Raw genomic sequence first — 22027 nt, forward strand, 5'->3', positions numbered from 1 at the left:
CAAGTTTGGAACACTTTCCCTATGAAGAAAGGTTAAAATGCTTGGGGCTCTTTAGCTTGGAGAAACGTCGACTGCGGGGTGACATGTTAGAGGTTTACAAGATTATGCATGGGATGGAGAAGGTAGAGAAAGAAGTACTTTTCTCCCTTTCTCACAATACAAGAACTTGTGGGCATTCAATGAAATTGCTGAGCAGTCGGGTTAGAATGGATAAAAGGAGGTACTTCTTCACCCAAAGGGTTATTAACATGTGGAATTCACTGCCACAGGAGGTGGTGGCGGCTACAAACATAGCCAGCTTCAAGAGGGGGTTAGATAAAAATATGGAGCAGAGGTCCATCCGTTGTTATTAGCCACAGTGTGTATATATGTGTGTGTGTGTGTGTGTATATATATATATAAATTTTTGGCCACTGTGTGATACAGAGTGTTGGACTGGATGGGCCATTGGCCTGATCCAACATGGCTTCTCTTATGTTCTTATGACAATGTTGTTTGCAATTTTTTTTACATATTTATTTTTAAAGCACCATCTTTAAACTAAAAAGTGTGTTTATGAACATGTTTGATTATTTCAGACACGTGATTTCTTTTAATTTCTCAAATCTTTGTTTCAAATTTCAGAAATAGCTATTCTGTCCCAGGGGTATTGATGAAGGAATTTTGTTTTCTTTATATATAGGTTTAGGATACAAACCTGAAGTTTTGGACATTTCAGTAACAAAGCGGCAACAAAGATGTTTCCTGTAACAGAAAAGGAAGAACAAATCCATAGTTGATCTATAACAGTGGGTATGTCAGCTGAAAGACACTCTTCAGTGCCCCCTATTACAACTCTCCTTTATGTGAAAAGCTATCTGCTAGCCTAGCATTCTCTATGATGATAAGTGCTTTGCACATGCTAGAAGATCTTTATGTATGGATGCTTTCAAGTGAATAGTTTTGTCCATTAATGCTAAGGATGATGAAAACCAAACTGTACTGTGAAAAGTTTCTATCAAAATTGGGTGAGTGGGCAATATGTGCAAATGAAGTTCACTGTTGGTAAGTGTAGGATGATACACACTGGAACAAAAAAAAAAATCCTAACTTTCAATATATGCTGATGGGTTTTGAACTGGCTGAGATCAAGACTGAAAGACATTTTAGAGTTATAGGGAATTATATAGAGGATCACCAAGAAAGAGACTGAGAATAAAATGGTGTGCATTGGCCTCATGTAGAGGCAAGGTGCAGCCTCATTTCAAGTGCTGTTTACAGTTCTGGTCACATACTATATATCAAAAAGAATACTGCAGAGCTTGAAAAAGTACAGAAGAGTGCAACCAAGATGATCAAGAGATTGGAACACTTTTCTTATGCCAAAAGGCTAAAGGGTCTGAGGCTTTTTATTTTAAAAAAGAAAGGTAAGAGGAAAGAAGTTTCTACAGAAAAGGTTCTGGAATGGGCTGATATTGTGGGCACCTTCCAACTGAAATGGGACTGCTTCAAGAAATTGTTAGGACAAGTACAAGTTGTGCACAGAGACATGCTGGAAGAGGTACCCAGGTCAATGACAGGAAAAGCTCTGCTGGCTTTTTAATATTTAATATTTTTTAAATATTTTTTTAAATATTGAATACTTCAAGAACATAGCTCTCCAAAATTCTTGCCTAGGGTAGATAACAACAGAAACAGTTTTGGAGCTAATTGACAGGTGATATATTTGTTTTAAACCATTAAAATCATTGATACAATTTCGATAATAAAATTCTTAGCAGTAAAACAATAAGCAGTCAGATCAGCATTATAAAAAAATTATAGAGGATAGAATATAAAGAGTGGGTTAAAATTCCAAAACTAATTAAAATATTTAAAGCTGGGGGAAGAGAAATATCTTCAACTGGTATCAAAAAGCCAACAAAGTAGGCACCGGGGAGCATTCTGCACCTGGGGAGCCACCCATAAGAAAGCCCTGTCCCTAGTTGCAACTCACCTTATATCTATAGACAAGGGCACTATTACTCAGAACCAGAGCAGGCTGGGCACTGGAGTACCCACGGCTTTTAGTCCTGGGTGACTTCAACGTCCATGCCGATGTTGCAGGCTCCATCAGAGCAACGGACCTGGTGTCATCCATGGAGACACTAGGGCTCTCCCAATACGTTACAACTACTACCCATCGGGCCAGGGACACACTGGATTTGATCTTCATGGTGAGGGTTACGGTGGACTGGATTGCTGCCTTGGCAGTGCCATGGTTGAACCACTATGCCCTAAAGGCCCATATGGTCATTTCACCACAACCCTGTTTAGGCGGCGAGCATATTTTGGCTCGTCTGCAGAGCCAGATGGACTCTATGTGGTTTCAGATTGCACTGCGGAATCCTTGGCCCACTGGCAACTCATTAGATGGCTTAGCAGAGGTGGCACCAACAACTCTTTGCAGCCATCAACAAGATCGCTCCCCGGCGCCCTCTTTGTTGCCACTCTCAGTTCGCACCATGGTATACCCTGGAATTGCGACTGATGACAGCTAGAGAGGCACTGGCGTCATACTCATGATGAAGTGACAAGAACATCTTATAAGCTATTTATGAAGACCTATGAGATGGCAATCAAAGCTGCAAAGAAGGCTTACTTCACAACCCAGATTGCGTCTGTGAACTTGCACCCAGCCCAATTATTTAGTACTATTCAGTCACTTACAAACTTGCCACAGAGCAAGCCAAATGATAGGGAATTGGAAATAGGCTGTGAGGCTTTCACAAATTATTTCACAGATAAGAACTTGACACTCCACCGTGACCTCCCTGCCAATTTAGATACAGTATGTGAACCCTAGGCCCCGAGTGTGTCATCTGCTTTGACTCTGGACCATTTCGCTCCACTCAGTCTGAAGGAAGTCGACAAAGTCCTCTGCTCTGTGCGTCCAACTACCTGTGATCTGGACCCATGTCCGTCCTGGCTGATAAGGGCATGCCGGACGGAACTATTGGTTCCACTTCAACAGATTATAAATAGGTCTCTGACAGAAGGGACCTTCCATACAACCCTTAAGGGAACAGTGGTTCATCCACTTCTTAAAAAAAATCTTTGGACCTGGCCGAATTGGCTAACTACCGGCAGGTCTCAAACTTCCCCTTTTTGGGCAAAGTTATTGAGGGGGCAGTGGCAGCACAATTACAGGGGTTTTTGGATGACACTTCCGTGTAGACCCATTTCAGTCCAGCTTTCACCCAGGCCATGGGACGGAGACAGTACTGGTCACCCTTATAGATGATCTCCTAAGACATCTGGATCAAGGCAGTTCAGCGGTGCTGTTGTTATAAGATCTGTTGGTTGCTTTTGATACAGTCGGCCACCAGCTGCTGTCACGGGGATCCAGGGGTCTGCCCTTCAGTGGCTTACCTCCTTTCTCCAAGGTCGGGGACAGAGGGTAGCTGTTGGGAAGAAATCATCCCAGAGACACCCACTTGTGTGTGGAGTGCCTCCGGGGGCGGTCCTCTCCCCGACATTATTTAATAGCTATATGTGACCCCTTGCCCAGATAGTCCAGAGTTAAAGGCTGGGGTGCCACCAGTATGCGGATGACACTCAGCTCTATCTCTTGATGGGTGACCAGGCTGGCTGCATCCTGGATAATCTGAACTGGGCACTACAAGCCGTAGTGAAATGGCTCAGACAGAGTCGACTGAAATTGAACCCAGCAAAGACAGAAGTTCTGTGCCTAAGCTGAGGTGGCCTGGGAAGAGAGATCCCTCTGCCAACCTTTAATGGGGCACCTTTAGTGCCAGCTTCAAAGGTCAAGAGCTTAGGGATACTCCTGGAGCCTTCATTATCTATGGAGGCCCAGGTGGCAGCCACTGCCAAATCTGCATTTTACCATCTTAGGCAGATAAGGCAGTTGGCTCCATACCTAGAGTGCAACCACTTGACCACAGTAATTCACACAATGGTCACCTCGAGAACAGACTACTGCAATGCCCCCTACATGGGGCTGCCATTGACTTGGACCCGGAAGCTGCAACTGGTGCAGAATGCTGCAGCCAGGTTGGTCCTGGAGCTGCCCTTATGGGTGCACATCCAACCTGCATTGGAGACGCTGCACTGGTTGCCTGTAGTGTTCTGAGCCCCATTCAAGGTGCTGGTCTTGACCTTCCAAGCCCTTTATGGCCTGGGACCTGTCTACCTCCGGAGCCACCTTTCCCCATACAAGCACCAGAGAGCACTATGATCAAGTTCCCAAAATCTTTTAAATATCCCTGGGCCAAAGGATGCTCACCTGTCCATCACAAAGGCAAGAGCCTTCTCAGTGGCTGCTCCTGCCCTCTGGAATGCCCTCCCTGAAGAGGTCAGGGCCCTGTGGGACTTGCCACAATTCCTCAGGGCCTGTAATACATACCTGTTTAGACAGGCTTTTAATGTCTAACCGGAGGCATTTTAACATCTGACAGCGGCACTTAGTATCCATCATCCCACAGCAAAAACTTTTCTTCTGAACCAGATAGATAATAAAATGCTTAAAACATCAAGAATTTTAATAACTAGCACTATTAATGCCATCTTGGAGCCACAAATTATATCTTAATTTATATTGTCAATTATTTTTTTAAATAATGCTTTATTGTAATAATTTTGTAATAATTTTATTGTAATAATTCAACATTGTTGTTTACTGTTTTACTTGTTAGCTGCCCTGAGCCCAACTGAGGAGGGCGGGGTATAAATGCAAATAAAACTAGGGTTGTCAGACCCACCCCCCAGTGGAGGTTGGGATCCTCACTGCTAGGCTCCACTGCCTGCCACTGATCAGCTGGCCAGTGTGTGTGTGGGGGGACTTACCTGGAAAAAGAGTGAGGCCCAGTCAACACTGCAGTGATGTGTCTATGCAGCTTTTGATGTGACCCAAAAGTTACATAATCAGGTTGGGAATGTTGGGGTGATGCTCTGCTATTTGGGCAAAAACTCTATGGCAGAGGCCAAATTTAACCATAGAGTTTTTTGCCCAAATACCAGAGCATCACCCCAACATTGCTGCATGATGATGTCACTTCTGGGTCATGGCAGAAGTCATGTAGACACATCACTACAACATTGACTGGGCCTCCCTCCTACTCCCAGTAAGTCCCCTCCATTCCCCACCATTTGCCAAGCAGAACAGTAAGAGACAAAGTGGCCTTCAGGTATGCTAATCACCAGCAATGCATTGGCATGGGATGTTTATGCCACTTCTGCTTTCACAGCTTCTCAGTATCACCTATTGATAAGAACATGGGTACCCTTACCTTCACTTACTCTTCAAGGATGATTGCTTAGTTAAACTCACTCTACCTCACAGGCCCCTAGTTTGAAGCATGCATATGTAAACTAGCTATCATTAGGGTGTTTTGGGGGAAAAGTTTTCATTTCCCAAGGACATTTCCTGTACTTCTCAATATGCACCATTGAGTCCTGGGCAGCCTATATGTGCTCCAAATCTGGTGAGGATTGGGTATCTGAAATTCCAAACTCTCACTTCTGGATTATTCAATGCCTGTATCAGTACTGGGCAGGAGAAAACTTCGGTGCTTATTTGGAAGGGGGAGAGAGAAATAAATTGTAACTCACTTCCTAACCCACTCTGGCACTAAGAGGTATGAAATTATTACAAGAGGGGCATGTCATTAGAATATTGTGTTTTGTAGTGCTATGAATTAGGATCTCATTAACAGAGGTGCTGCCCCATTGGATCTAGAAGTACAGGTATGAGGTGACTCTGAAATTTCCTTCCCAAGAAGTGTCCCACATTTGACACCTGAAAATTAATGAATATGTTGAAAAGATTTAGACCCAAATGACTTGTCCAAGGTCATGTTCAAGCCTGTGGCAGACTAGATAAGAAGATACAGTTACAATGCCTCCTAGTCTCATGGAACAGACAACTAAGCAGCATAATGAATGATTAAACCTTCAAGAACATAGCCTGCAATAGGAACGCTTCACTATGTCCGATGTTTTGGTATATTAAACTTTAATGAGCACATTGCAGAATAAAATATTTAAATTCCTTGGATTCATTTTCACCAAAGAATAAATCTAAAACAGTTAATATTGTAAATGACAGATTATAAAGAAAGCAAAACAATGCCCAACAGCATAACAAAATCTAATGTGCTCTGTTTCCTTTTCTGGATAGGTTGTTGTGTCCAAAAGTTGAGAACTCAGCATTATAAACCAGGACTTGTTGTCAGTTCTAATTTAGGGAGATGTAGACAGCTTTATACAGCAGCTCTATGGCCTGGAGCTGTCTGTCATGCAGTTGAAGGCCCAGTATGTCAATTGCATGTCCTTGAACATTTCAGGTATAGCTGTAGCACTGGGATTTGCCTCCTTGTGGATTTCAGGTGTGTAAACAAACATCTCTCCGCTTTCCTAATTTATTACAAGATAATGAAGTAGTAACAGTGAGATATTCAGACATTACATTCTTCATAATAGTCAAGGTCCTCTGAGTGTTGCAATCTAAAAAGGTGGGAACAAGAATTAAGTCATTGTCTTTTCTATTTAAAAAAATTGTTTCCCTTTGTGCACACTGCTTCATGGTTTAACCATTCTACTGTATGTCGCACATATATTTACATTTCATTGGTTAAAATTAGTGCACAATTGTATAGAATCATACTCCTGTAGGATAGATCCCCATGGATCTCTAGCAAACCTGCCCCAGTCAAACTATCATTGAAATGCTTATCCTTAACTCTGTGTAGCATAGGACTCCTGACATTGTCAGCCATTCCACAATATAAATGCATGTCTAGTTTGTCTGTGACAAAAGTTGTTGGTAACATGCCTTCCCCTCCCCCTACCATCCAGATTGCTTTAACTGGCATGACCCCTGGTACTGCTGGCAAACTATGTTACATAAGACTAGGGCACAAGTCCTTTCGTCAAGTTTTATAGGGGCAATATAGCTTAGTGGTAGAACATCTGCTTTGCGTGCAGGAGGTCCCATGTTCCATCTGCACCATCTCCCATTAAAAGGATCAGGTAATAAGTAATGTGAAAGACCTTACCTGAGTCTATGGAGAGCCACTGCCAGTCAAAGTAGACAATACTGACCTGAATAGACCCATGGCCTGACTCAGTTTCATGTGTGCATATGCTATGGCTCACTAATTATTATTAGGGAATTTAGGGAATTCAAGTCAGGAGACAAAAAAAATGATAGATGTTTTTCTATGTACTACATATTTTCTTGAAGTGAGAATTCTAATCCATGATAGAGCCAGTTCAAACATACAATAGAAAATTCAGGATCAGGTGCCTAAAATATACCCATTTCTACAATCTTAATATTTTTTAAAGTACTATGAGCATATTGGGTACATTCATTTATATATAGGTTTAAATGATTCATGCAATATGACTTTGAGTTTCCAGCATACACAAGCCCTCCACTGCTAGAGAAGGAAAGCACAGTTTTGGCAGATACTACTCCATTAACATGGAGGAAGTAATGGACAAGTTGGAACTAAAGAACCTGAATATTTTTTCTTTACAGTTCACAAAGCTTTCTTGTTTTAATTGTTAACATCAGTCACTTGGCCAAGGAAAGAATGACTCCAGTGATACTTGGTTTAGACCAATCATTTAATGGGCTGTACATAACAGATCAAGACATTTCAGAGCTATCAAAAGGTTTACTGTGTAGTTCTTGTTTTAGATTCTTAGGTTCCAATTTTAAATATGGTTATTTATGATGTTGTTTTATGTATTTTATATTTTATTCTCTCTCTATGATGTAATTTATCTGATTTTTTGGTTAACTTTTCTATTTTTATTTAACTGGTGCTTAACTTGAATACCTGTATACCTAATAACTGTTTTTTTGTCAGTTGGATCTGGTTGTGGACTAGAATAAATTGAGCACAGGGACATTTCACATGACTGTTTCATTTAGGGCATTTCAAACCTAGTTGTCAGAATAGGAGGTTCTTGGTGAGATTTAAACACTTCAAAATATGGAAATTTATTATTTCTATTCCTCATAATAACTATGGTGTTGTTAGCAAGATAGGCAAAGTAGTAACCCCATTTTAAAAAGCAACATGATATATGTATTTGGCATGCATACATTGTACATAGACCCATGTAATTATTTATAACAATAAGTATTCACTACGCAGGATCAGCAAGCTGACCAGAAATACAGGTGCCCCCAGTTAAAATATGGGGTATAAGGTGCTTCTGCACTAAACAGCAGATCTCCCAAATGAGGAAGACTGGGATAATACCGAAGGCTAAATGAATACTATGTATTGATCTCAACAATAGAAGATGTTGGAAAGGGATCCATAGCTGAACTGTTTGCTTTGGATGAATTAATGCGAGTGAATCCTAAACCTTATTTATGCTATAGAAACCTTGCCTCACGTTCATTTTAGAGCTTTTTGAGGGATCAGTAAATATGTAGATAGGGGTAAACCAGTCTGTGACTTATAGTTGGATCTCCAAGTTTCCTTCAGATGGGACTATATTGGGGGGCATACGGTGTCCCGCCCCCATATCTATTTTATTTACCAATAAATGAGCAAACCTTAGTGGTAATAAATAAGCTCCTACAGAAGGCAGTAAAACTACTGATTCTGCCTCAGATTTCCACAGAAACAATCTCTTTAGAATTTGTCCAGTCAAATTAAACTTTCCCAAGCACTCACAGCTCCCCTCCCCTTTCTCTCATTCTTTCTGTATCCCTATTCAAATCGCAAAACTATAATAGACCCCGCCCCCCCCAGGGCAAGGGACAGAGATTTGTAAACATCATCTCCCATCTGGCAAACATCAACTGACCTTCCCGAACCAACACAAATCAGTCAGCTTCATAAAAATAAAGAAAGCTGAAGGCCAATTGTTATTCATTAGAGATGGCTGGACAAGCACTAGTTAGGCAATCAGGTAAACTTATGTATTGTTGGTATGCTAAACTGGCGAATAGGCATGGGATTCCAGATTGGCCATCAAAGACACATTGCTCTGGCAGGCTAGAGTCTCTTTAAGTGTTTCTACCCACTGGCCCACAGTTCACCAGGTAGTATATAGAATATATAGATTAATACAAAATTTCAAAGTTAAAACTTTTGAAATGAACAGAGAGAGCAGAACTGGGAATGGGGAGGAAGTAATAGAAAATAAGGTTCAGGCTGCTTCTTTGCACCTAAGAAGCACACAAGCTTTCAAGGCACATTCTCATAATTTACAAATGGTGCCCTCTCACTTGGGGAGGGGTAGGAAAGAAGAATTTTTAAAAGAGTGGAATATATGTTTGTTGGATAACTTGCTAGACTAAATCAATCAATCTCTCTCTCTCTCTCTCTCTCTCTCTCTCTCTCTCTCTCTCTCTCTCATTCACACACACAAACATACATTAAAGTTTCCTAATATTCCCACGGCTTAGGTATGGCCACTTTTATCTAACATCCTGCTTATGTAGCCACTTATACTAAGGAGAATTCAAAATGAATTTTGAGAGGTTTAAAAAAGTTAGGAAAGTCTGTTTTGATAAAGTGAAGCTTTTTCCACAAGATAAGAATAGACCGTTATAAAATTGGATTGTCAAGTAGTGGTGTTTAAGGCTCCCCAGAGGAAAGCTAGAGAAAAATCTATCAGTTATTGTAGAAAGTGTATTACAGGCGAAGGAGCTTAACAGAGAACATGTGCAATCAATGATGGGCCACTTGAACTTTGGTTGTATAGTTATCTCTTGAGGAAGGGATATTTCGTGGTTGCAGGTATAGAATGACTGCAATTTCTAGGATCAGGATACCACAAAATTAAATGAAAGCTATGAGATAATCAGGGACTTTGGCAGGGTCCTCTGAAATGCAGTGAAACCAAAGAACAATAATTAAGAAAGCTGAAATGACCAGTTACAGAAAAAGCATATATTACCTATTTTCTAACTGTGGAGAAGGCCATCCTGATATTTGTTTCTTCTATCTCTCTTTGTAGTAGTTATCCCCAACTTTACTGTTGCAAATTTAGGATATTATTTTACAGCAAGTCATACTAGGTTTCCCAATCCCCAGGTCCCATCAGGGGATCTCCCGCTTTTGCAGACTTCTTCACACCTCCAGCCAGCTGGCCGACAGTGGGAAGCCCTGCCCCAACAGCCACCATGTGCCTTTCCACCTTGGAAGCCTTAGAAGATGTTTGGGAACAGCTTGCTTTTTGAAAGATGTGTGTGCCTTTAAATCTCTGAACCCAGGCTGAATGGGGTGGGACAAGCTTGCAGAATAAAGTGGCTGTTGCGAGAAAGGGAAGGGAAGCATCCCAGTCTCCCCGTTTTACAGTCCCTTCAGAAGTTATTTGCACAGTAAAATAAAATAAAGTAGAACATCTGGTGTTAGTCTGAAGGACTTGGTTGAGTATACAGCATGCAACAACACCCATGGTGAGTAAATTGCTCCAGTGAGATCACAAAGTATGTGCTTCCTCCAAACTATTATTATTTTGGCTGCTTTGTGTGTGGGAGAGAGTGTGTGTGAGGGAGAGAGAGTGGAGTGGAAGTGCAGCCAGCTACTGGGGGATGAGGAAATGAAGACTGTATTCAGGGAACTACACTGCTGTATTTTTATTTATTTATTTTAGGGAATAGGCAAGTCTCCTGGTTCCACCTCCAAAGTCTCCCAGCCCCACCACCAAAGTCCCCAGGTATTTCTGAGTTAGACTTGGCAACCTGAAGTCATACTTCGTGTAGTAGTGGTGGGTTAAATTTATTGTAGTCTATGCAGAGTTTCTAAAAGGTAACATTTCATTTCAATTTTCATGAGGTAAATTCATCTAAGATTCCTCAGCTGCAGAATAAGTGTTTTAAATGTGGATATTTTATGCCAGAGTTCTACATATTTGCTCAAAATGGTTGTATTGGATTTAGAAGGTTATGATCTAAGTAGACTGGAAACTTGGAAAAGGCAGCTTAGGACAATTGTGGAGGTATCATCCTTTAATCCATAGCACAATCAATATGTTCTCAGTTGCCCCACAGACCCTTCTCCAGAAGCACTCTGGGAACACCTAAAAACTACCGTCCTGCAGATCTCTGAAGAAGTCCTCGGGTTCTCCACAAGGAAGAACAAGGACTGGTTTGATGAGAACAATCAAGAGATCCAAGAATTACTGGCAAAAAAGAGATCTGCCTACCAAGCACATCTTGCTCAGCCCTCCTGTCCTGGGAAAAAAGCAACCTTTCGCGCTGCATGTAGCAACCTCCAGCGCAAGCTTCGAGACATTCAGAACGAGTGGTGGACCAAGCTTGCAGAGAGAACCCAGCTGTGTGCAGACACTGGTGATTTAAGAGGGTTCTACGAAGCCCTGAAGGCAGTATATGGTCCATCATATCAGGCTCAGAGTCCCTTGCATAGTGCAGACGGCCAAGTGCTCCTCACAGACAAGGCATCCATACTGAACCGGTGGTCGGAGTATTTTCAGGTTCTCTTCAGTGCCAACCGCGTAGTTCAAGATTCAGCAATCCACCTCACCCCACTTCAACCGGTGAAAACAGAGTTGGATGAGATTCCCACCCTAGAAGAGACTGTTAAAGCCATCAAGCAACTGAAAAGTGGCAAGGCAGCAGGAGTTGATGGAATTCCACCAGAGATCTGGAAGCATGGGGGCACAGTACTACATAGCTCACTTCACAAAGTACTTGTCACCTGCTGGGAACAAGGCAAATTACCACAGGACTTTCGCGATGCAATCATCATCACCCTATACAAGAACATAGGGGAAAAGTCAGACTGCTCCAACTACCGGGGGATAACCCTGCTCTCCATCGCAGGCAAAATCCTTGCCAGAATACTCCTGAACAGACTGGTGCCCACCATTGCAGAAGAACTCCTCCCAGAGAGCCAGTGCGGCTTCAGAGCTAACAGGAGCACCACCGACATGGTATTTGTTCTCAGGCAGCTCCAAGAGAAATGCAGGGAACAGAACAAGGGTCTGTATGTGACTTTTGTCGACCTTACCAAAGCTTTCGATACCGTTAGCAGGAAAGGCCTGTGGCAAATCTTGGAACGTTTAGGATGTCCCCCAAGGTTCCTCAGCATGATCATCCAGCTACACGAAGACCAGCGAGGCCAAGTCAGACACGGCAACGACCTCTCGGAGCCCTTCCCAATAGGCACAGGTGTAAAGCAAGGCTGCGTTCTCGCGCCAACTCTCTTTACGATCTTCTTTAGCATGATGCTTCAAAGAGCCGCAGTAGATCTAGATGAGGACGATGGTGTCTACATCCGCTATCGCACCGATGGCAGCCTGTTCAACCTGAGGCGACTAAAGGCACACTCCAAGACAATGGAAAAACTCATCCGAGAGCTACTGTTTGCTGATGCTGCTGCTCTCGTCTCCCACTCGGTATCAGCTTTGCAGCATATGACGTCCTGCTTTGCAGAGGCTGCCAAGCTATTCGGCCTAGAAGTTAGTCTGAAGAAGACAGAAGTTCTCCACCAGCCTGCACCCCAGGAAGATTATCACCCTCCCTGCATCACTGTGGGTGAATCAGTTCTGAAGACAGTCCAGCAGTTCAGCTACCTGGGGTGCATCATCTCCTCAGATGCCAAGATCGACAAGGAGATTGACAACAGGCTGGCAAAGGCAAACCGTACATTTGGCCGACTGCACAAAAGAGTGTGGAGCAACAAGCATCTGAAAAAAGGCACAAAGATCAATGTTTACAAAGCGGTTGTGATGACAACCCTCATCTATGGCTCCGAATCGTGGGTTTTATACCGTCATCACCTGCGACTCCTTGAGCGCTTTCATCAGCGCTGCCTTCGCACCATCCTCAACATCCACTGGAGTGACTTTGTGACCAACACTGAAGTCCTCAAGCGGGCAGAGGTTACCAGCATCAAGGCACTGCTGTTGAAGACACAGCTGCGCTGGGCAGGGCATATTTCTAGGATGGAAAACCACCGCCTTCCCAAGATTGCCCTGTATGGCGAACTCTCCACCGGCCATCGAAATAGAGGGGCACCAAAGAAGAGGTACAAGGACTCCTTGAAGAAATCCCTTAGCACCTGTCACATCAACCATCACCAGTGGTCTGACCTAGCCTCAGATCGCAAAGCATGGAGGCACACCATCTACCAGGCTGTCTCTTCCTTTGAGAACACACGCATAGCTGGTCTTGAGGACAAAAGGAGATTGAGGAAGAATCGCACTGCTACAGGACCAACCCTAAATCAGACTTTTCCCTGCAGCCGCTGTGGCCGGACCTGCCTGTCCCACATTGGTCTTGTCAGCCACCAGCGAGCCTGCAGCAAACGTGGACTATTGCACCCTTCTTAAATCTTCGTTCGCGAAGCCAAGCCGAGAGAGAGAGATGTTCTCAGTGTGGTTTACATTCAGAGATGGGAACTATGAACAACAATAAGTTTTCAATTGGCAAGTGTTCTGTGTTGGTAAGTGTAGGGTGATGCATATTGGGACAAAAACATTCCAACTTCAGCTATAGGCTAATGGAGACTGAACTTTCTGAGGCTGAGAAGGAAAAAGATCTTGGGGTCATAGTAGATAGCTTGATGAAAGTGTCAACCCATAGTGCTGTAGTGGTCAAAAAAGCAAACTTTATGTTAGATATTACTAGGAAACAGGTCTGGTGCATGGGCTGCCTAGGGCGCTACCCTGCCTGGGGGTGCCACCAGGCACCCCCTTACTCCCCTACACTCATTTTAGCATTTTAGCTGTGCCCTGCTGCTAAAACACTACGCTTTCCGAAGAGCGTGATGTCTTAGACTTAGTAACTGTTTTAACTAATGTATTAATCGGTTTGGGGTTAATTTAATGTTTTGTTAAATGTATTGTTGTTTTGCTGTTGTTAGCCGCCCTGAGCCTGCTTGGCGGGGGAGGGCGGGATATAAATAAAATTTTACTTTACTTTACTTACTTAGCGCTGCCCCGCTGCTTTTGGGTTGAAAGTGAACAAGCTGTGCCTTCATGGAAAGGCGCCGTTCAGCTGCTGTCATCTTGAAAGCAGCTGGGTGCCATTAAAATGCCGTGCTCTTAGGAGAGCATGGTGTTTTAGCAGCACCCCACTGCTATTGGGTTGAAAGCGGTCAAGTGGCGCCTTTCCATGAAGGTGCTGCTTGGCCGATTTCAACCTGAAAGTGGCGGGGTGCCATTAAAATGCCTCACTCTTCAGAGGCTTCAAAGGAAGCCTCTGAAGAGCCACGTCACCCTGCAAGATGACGCAAAATAACTGGAGTGGGGGGGGGGAGGCACAGCACAAGGGTCTGCCTAGGCCTGCTAGGAAAGAGATTGAGAATAAAACAACTACAGTAATATAAAAATGATCCTGTATAGTTCTATGGTGTGGCTTCATTTAGTTCTGGTCACCATATCTTAAAACGGATATCACAGAGCTGGGAAAAATAGGGGGTTGGAGCACCTTCCCTATAAGGAAAGGCTGAAGAGTCTGAGACTTTTCAGTTTAGAATAGAAACAACTGAGGGGAACATGATAGAGGTTTATAAAATTAAGCATGGGGTAGAGAGAGTTGACAAAGAAAACTTTTTCTTCCTCTTCCAAAATACTAGAACTTGAGGGCATGCAATGAATCTGATGGGCAATAGAGTCAGGATGAACAAAAGAAAATCCTTCTTTACACAGAGAGTGATTAAAATGTGGGCTTTGCTGCAGTGATGACCACAGGCATATAAAAGGGAATTAGATTGATGGAGGATAAATATATCAATGGTTATTAACTATGGGGACTAAAGGGAACTGCTGCATTCAGAGACAGTCAGCCTCTGAATCCCTGTGCTAGGTAACGTCAGGGAAGGCCTTGGTCTTACAGTTGCCAATCCCCAATTGGAGGCACGGAATCCCCCGGTTTGGAGGCCCTCCCCCCACTTCAGGGTAATCAGAAAGCAGGGATGGGGGCCTGGAGGGAAATGTCTGCTGGGCACTCCATTATTCCCTATGGAGAAGGATTCCCATAGGGTCTAATGGAGAATTGATCCTTGGATCCAGTACCACTCTTCAAAATACCCTCCACATTTCAAAAAGATTGGACCAGGGGGTCCAATTCTATGAACCTCCAAAGAAGGTGCCCCTATCCTTCACTATTTCCAATGGAGGGAAGGGATTTAAAAGGTGTGTGGTTCCTTTAAATGTGATGGCCAGAACTCCCTTTTCTTGTCACAACCTCGCTCATAGCTCCACCCCAATGTCTCCTGGCACCACCCCAAAGTCTCCTTGCTCCTCCCTCAAAGTCTCCAGATATTTCTTGAATTGAATTTGGCGCCCCTACTTGGTCTCTATGCCTGTTGTTGGCCTTCCAGAGGAATTGTATGTCCACAGTGTGCAACAGGATGCTTGAAGAGATGGACCACTGATCTGATCCAGCATGGTTCTTCTTGTGTTCTTAAGATAGCTCTTAATAAAAACCTGAGTAAAGCCCTATGTTTGCAGAAAAACATGAAATCTTAAAAAAAAAAAAGTCATTGGTGGAATTAGTCCCCCCTGATAATAAAAGAGCACCTGTTGGTTTAAGAAACAGATGCCCTCAGTGGCCATTACTGGGCAACTACAATTGTGTTGTCAAGCCTTGTTTCATGTCAGGAAGAGGCAGGGGAAGGGGTCAAAGCCCATTCCAGGGTTGTTTTGGCCTTTAAAGGAAGAGTCATTACATCTAGACCCAGCAGCAACCACCAGGTGACTTCCTATTCTGTGATTTGTGGGTTGGTTAGAGCTTCAGAGTAGGATATGGGAAAACCAGGTGTGAATCTCCACTCTGCTGTGGAAGCTCACTGGGTGACTTCTGGTCAAGCCACACATTTTCAGGCTAAACTATCTTACAGGTTTGTTGTGAACATAAAATGAAAATGATGCATGCTGCTTTGGGTATCTATTGTGAAGAAAGGTGGGGTATAAATGAAGTAGGTAGATTGGTTGATGTGAGGTTGTGAAGGATAGAAGGAAGTGAGGAAAAGTGAGGGTATAGACTTGCTGTGAATTATTGTTTGTGTCAAGTTGTCTACACTACTCCATCTCTTTTGCCTTCTGTCTTTCCCAGCATCAGGATCTTCTCCAGTGAGTGCTCCCTTCTCATTTGGTGGCCAAAGTATTTGAGCTTCAGCTTCAGCATCTGACCTTCCAGGGAACAGTCTGGGTTGATTTCCCTTAGGACTGACTGATTGGATCTTCTTGTAGTTCAAGGGACTCTCAAGCACCACAGCTCAAAAGCATCAATTCTTCTGCGCTCAGCCTTCCTTATGGTCCAGCTCTCACCGCCATACATTACTACTGGGAATACCATTGCTTTGACTATACGGACTTTTGTTGGCAGGGTGATGTCTCTACTTTTTATTATACTGCCCAGGTTCGCCATAGCTGTCCTCCCAAAGAGCAAACGTCTTTTAATTTTATAGCTACAGTCACCATCTGCAGTGATCTTGGATCCCAGGAATGTGAAGTCTGTCACTACCTCCATATCTTCCCTTCTATTTGCCACGGTGTGATGAGGCCAGATGCCATGATCTTAGTTTTTTTGATGTTGAGTTTCAAGCCTACTTTTGTGCTCTCCTCTTTCACCCTCAACAAGAGGTTCTTTAGTTCCTCCTCACTTTCTGCCATTAGAGTGGTATCAGTTGCATATCTGAGGTTGTTGATGTCTTTCCTGGCAATCTTAATATAGGGGCATGTGAATCCAATGGCAAGAAGACGGGATAGCACAGAATATGTTCCCAGGAGAGCCAGTTTGGTGTAGTGGTTAGGTGTGCGGACTCTTATTTATTTTTTATTTATTTATTTATTCGGGATTTGTATCCCGCCCTTCCCACAAGTGGCTCAGGGCTTATCTGGGAGAACCGGGTTTGATTCCCCACTCCTCCACTTGCACCTGCTGGAATGGTCTTGGGTCAGCCATAGCTCTGGCAGAAGTTGTCCTTGAAAGGGCAGCTGCTGTGAGAGCCCTCTCCAGCCCCACCCACCTCACAGGGTGCTTGTTGTGGGGGAGGAAGGTAAAGGAGATTGTGAGCCGCTCTGAGACTCTTCGGAGTGGAGGGCGGGATATAAATCCAATATCTTCTTCTTCTTCTTCAGTTCTTCAATATCGTTGTCCTTCATTATTGCAACTGGACTATATCAGTGTTGGGGAATATGACTGAAGGATTTTGCCTCTTATAGCTATCACCAGTATTTTAAAAAATATATATAGGAAGGAATTGTGGTGGAAAGGGCTGTTAAGTCACAACTGACTTGTGGTGACCTGACAGGGTTTTCAAAAGAAGAGACTTTCAGAGGTGGTTTGCCATGGCTTGCCTTTGTATAACAACTCTGGTTATGATATGTTGTTGAAGGCTTTCATGGTCAGAGTCCATTGGCTGTTGTAGATTTTCCAGGCTGTGTGGCTGTGGTCTTGGCATTGTGAGACCTGATATTTCACCAGCAACTGTGACTGACATCCTCAGAGGTGTAACCCAGAAAACTGGAGTGTTCACTGAGTCAAATTGAGAAGAAGTTGGTGGGCTTGTAATTTATATCTACTCAGGCAGGTGTGGTAAGGTTGAGTCATTATCTTGTGGGAGCTTCCTGGGCTGAGACGTGCTAATGAAGGAGCTTACCTGAGGGGGTGTATATGGATTGGCTATTGAAATTCTTATCTTATCTGTAGTGCTGTTGAAAACTGTAGGGCATTTTGTGTTTTTCAGGACTGGAAGCCATGCCCTATTCATTTTTAAACTTCCTTCCTTCCTGTTGAAATTGTGTTTATTTTTCTGAATTTCAATGACTTCTCTGTGTAATCTAATGTTATAATTGGATGTGTTGTCCAGCATTACAGTGTCTTGGAATAAGATACTGTGTCCTGTTTGAGTTAGGCTATGTTCAGCCACTGCTGATTTTTCAGGTTGGCCAAGTCTGCAGTGTCTTTCATGTTCTTTTATTCTTATCTGGATGCTACATTGTGTGGTCCCAATGTAAACTTGTCCATAACTGCAGGGTATGCGATATACTCCTGCAGAAGTGAGGGGGTTCTGTCTTCTGTCTTTTGCAGATTGTAGCATCTCATGTATTTTTCTGGTGGGTCTGAACACTGTTTGTAAGTTATGTTTCTTCATAAGTTTTCCCATCTGATCAGTGATTCCTTTGATATATGGCAAAACTACTTTTTTTGTGGGAGACTGTTTTTCTTCAGTTGTTTTTTAATCCTTAGTTTAATAGCTTTTCTGATTTCATTCTTATAGTAGCCATTTACTTTCAATAGAATTTCAATGGCCAATCCATATACAAAAGAACCCCCTGAGGTAAGCTCCTCCATTAGCATGTCACAGCCCAGGAAGCTCCCACAAGATAATGACTTAGCCTTACCCCACCTGCCTGAGTAGATATAAATTACATGTCTACCAACGTCTTCTCAATTTGACCCAGAGAGAACTCCAGTTTTCCTCTGAGGATGCCATTCACAAGCTGCTGGCAAAATGTCAGGTCTCACAATGTCAAGACCACAGCCACACAGCCTGGAAAATCTACAACAGCCAACTCTGGTTATGCTTCCAAGATCTGACAAGATTCAGCTAGCCTGGGTGAAGGAACAGGCATGTCAAGATTTTGACTGGGAATGGGCATGAACCGGATAGCAAACTAAAGTTTGTGACAAATTTTGGCCAGTTCATTGTTTGCAAACTGAAGTTCATGGCAGGTCAACAGGCATGAACTTTCCATGAACTTTCAAGCAGGTTGGTGGAGGTTCATGAACTGATACATTTCCAGGCTCCATTCAGTCAAAATGTTTACCAAACTTCAAAGCATAGGGAGGGCTGGAATTCTCCAGCCTTAGAAACACCAATAGGGACCCTCCAAAGCTTAACGGGCTCTGCTGGCTTGCCAATAACAGAGTTCCTATTCTGCTCTATGGGATCAGAATACTGTATCTACCCACCCCTCACCTCTGCACCCTCACTTCTATTGGGTGTTGGTAGTTAGACAGAGAGGCAAGGAACTTGTTAAAAGCAAAGCACATTCATTTATTTCTGATTATGAACTCCTCTCCCCTGCTGGAGTTTGGCTTTTAAGTGGGCTCAGGTCTCTGAGCCACTCCATCCTTCTGTTCATGCCAAGCATTTGGGCTCAGCTAGTGTGGGTCTTGGCTGAGGATCCACATTTATACCCTCCCACCCATCCTGATTGCAAGCATTTCTAGGTGCCATGAGAGTGCAAGTGGGTGCAAAGGGTGCTCGTCATGGAGGGAAGTCCTTTTCCCCTCTGTGTACCAGAGGCCTCCATTCTTGGGCACCCCCATGCTGCCGGTCCACTGGAGTCAGCCCTAGTAGGGCATCACTAGGGGTCTCAGAGCCTCCTTCCCCTGATCTTTTCTTGGGGCTCTTCACAGAGGCAAAAGAGTTGTCAACACTGCATAGAGACACCAGCAGTTGCTAATACTCTTTGGAGAGGAAGACTTCCACATCCCAACTCCCAGTTGTTGCTCCCATCTTGAGTACACCACTCTGGCCCCTCCTAACCCAGCACCAGAAAGCAGCTGTGTCTCCTACCTTCTCCAATCCTGGGCCTCTGTTTCGAGCCCATAGTTTGGAAACATTTCTGCACCCTCCCCAGTGACCCCTGTGTGACAGAGTGCCAGGTGTGCTACACCCATGTCCAGAGGGGCACAAACCCACAACATTCTCTGCAGGCACCTGAAAAGGGTGCACCCAACTGTGTTGCTCCTGGGAGAAAGAATGGTGGCCATTGGGAGTAAGAAGAGGCCCACTCCCTCTCAGCAGGGAGAACTGGAGGGGGAGCAAAGAAAGGCTCCCTGCACTCAGGGTGCCATGAGTGGGGCATCAAGGCAGGCCACCCTGTGAGAGATCATTCCCTCAGGGACACTGACAGTGCCAACCAAAAGAGCTAAGTGGATGGCCCAGGAAGCAATCACTTGCCTTTTCAGCAAGATGATTGCTGTGGATGGTCAACCCTTCTCCCTCATGGAGAATGTAGCCTTTTGCTGACTGCTGCATCACTTGTTTCTCCAGTACTCTGTTCTCTCATGGAGGACCATGAGCTGATTGAGTCTTGCCACAATGGCCATGGTCAAGGCTGAGCTCGCCAGAATGCAAGGTAGAACTGTGCACTTCATGGCAGACCTCTGGAGTAGCCAGCAGCATGGCTACCTCTCCTCGCCACCCACTGGTGGCAACCAGAGGACCTCTCTGTTCAGATTGTTGGGGCACAGTCCAGGCCCCAGGAAGAGACAGTCCTACTACCAGGCTACAAAGTGGTTCTGCTCCAGGCACAGGGGATAGATGCAGATCACATTGCGCAAAACATCACCACCATGATACAGACTATCCTGAGGGAGTGGGTGGGTGGCGGCAACATCATCCACAGCTACATTATCCATGGTCATAGATGCTGGTGCCAACATCCGGGCAGCAGTGAAGGCTGTGCACCTCAAGGTCACCATCTGCCTGGTGCACATGCTTCACCTAGTGGTGAAGGATGCTCTGGGGCTAGAGAGCACTGTCAGAGCCACCTGGGGTGCTACTACCCTCAAGATGTGGTTCTTGCTGAGACCTGCTGGTGCTTGACCTCCCACTTCTTGCACAGCATCAAGCCTGCCCATTGGCTGCACAAGAGGCTGGGGACAGGGATGAGCCTGAACATCAGCTCATCCTGGACTTACCCAACCACTGGAACTCCACCTATGCCATGGCTGCACATTTAGTAGAATAGAAGAGTTTGGTGCAGCATTTCATTTCCTCCATGACCAACTTTCATGGGGAAGAGGAGCTCAGCATTAGCTCCAATGACTGGTTTACACACTCCCAAATGGTTTGTGTCTTCAAGCCCTTCGAAGACACCACTGCTGGGCTCTGCATCTATACAGCCAGCCTGAGGCAAGCCATCCCCCTGATTTGAGGACTGGACCAGATGTTAGCCTTGGCACTGGAGCTGGCCTCCAAGGGAACAGCTGCTCTCTCATGGTTCAAGGCATTGGCAGAGAGGTTACACGTGGGCATCACTACCAGATTGCATCCACTCTGCAAGGAAGAGGAGTTCAAGCTGACCTGGATAAAAGGCAACATTGATCTCCAGAATGCAGAGCTTATGCAATGGAAGCGTGAACTCTGTAAATAAATGTGGAGGCTACAGGTCAACAGACATAGCCCGAGGAAGAGAAGCCACAGCCCAGCACCTCTGCCTCAAGGAGCCCAACAAGGGAGAAACCTCACTACTGGTTGTCAGTAATAAACTTGGAGGTAAGCAATGACAAGAATGCCAGGCATGCAATGGTGGAGGATATGGCAGAGGTGAAGATGAGCAGTACCTTGCTGAGTCCCCTGAACCTGCTGATACTAATTTCCTGGAGTACTGGTCTTGAAAAACTGTCATCTGGCCTGCCCTCTCTTGTATGGCCATGAATTTCCTTTCTTGTTTTCTCACCAGTGTCCAGAGTGAGTGGATGTTCTCCTACCTGCAGACATTTCAGGCTCTGCTGCTCCCTCTTGGGTCTGACCAGAGTAGACAAGTTGGCCTTCCTCAAGGTCAACTTCACCCTGCTGTGCTATCCCTCTTTAGACCTCACAGACTATGATCTAGGCCTCCTGATATCCCCCTGTATTTTCCCCCCACCCCCCAATCCTCCTCCTCTCTGGGTGATCTGGTCTGTGTTGTGCCCTTGGTACTTGGATAGAAGGATGGCTACCTCTGCCAGGTAGGGGTGGGCTGGTCTCACACCCAACCCTTTTTCATTGAAATTTCCCCACTGAGAAAAGCTCTGGATACCCCCTTTTACTTTTACTCTTCAAAGAAAATCTTTCTCACCCAACACATACTTCATGAAACAATACCCAATGAAAAAACATCTGCCTCATAACGCAACACCTACCTCATGGAATAACCTCATCAAACATCTACCTCAATAAACATCTTCCTGTACAAGCAAGCCCATTTGACTTCCCCTTTCCATTGTATTTGTACAATTCACAACAGGTGATCTCTTTTCTGTACAATGTGTTCTGCTAATGGTGAATAACCAGAAATTTTACCTAGGTGCAGGCTGTGCCCA

Source organism: Heteronotia binoei, chromosome 1 (genome assembly GCF_032191835.1).
Source record: "Heteronotia binoei isolate CCM8104 ecotype False Entrance Well chromosome 1, APGP_CSIRO_Hbin_v1, whole genome shotgun sequence".
Classification (NCBI taxonomy): Eukaryota; Metazoa; Chordata; class Lepidosauria; order Squamata; family Gekkonidae; genus Heteronotia; species Heteronotia binoei.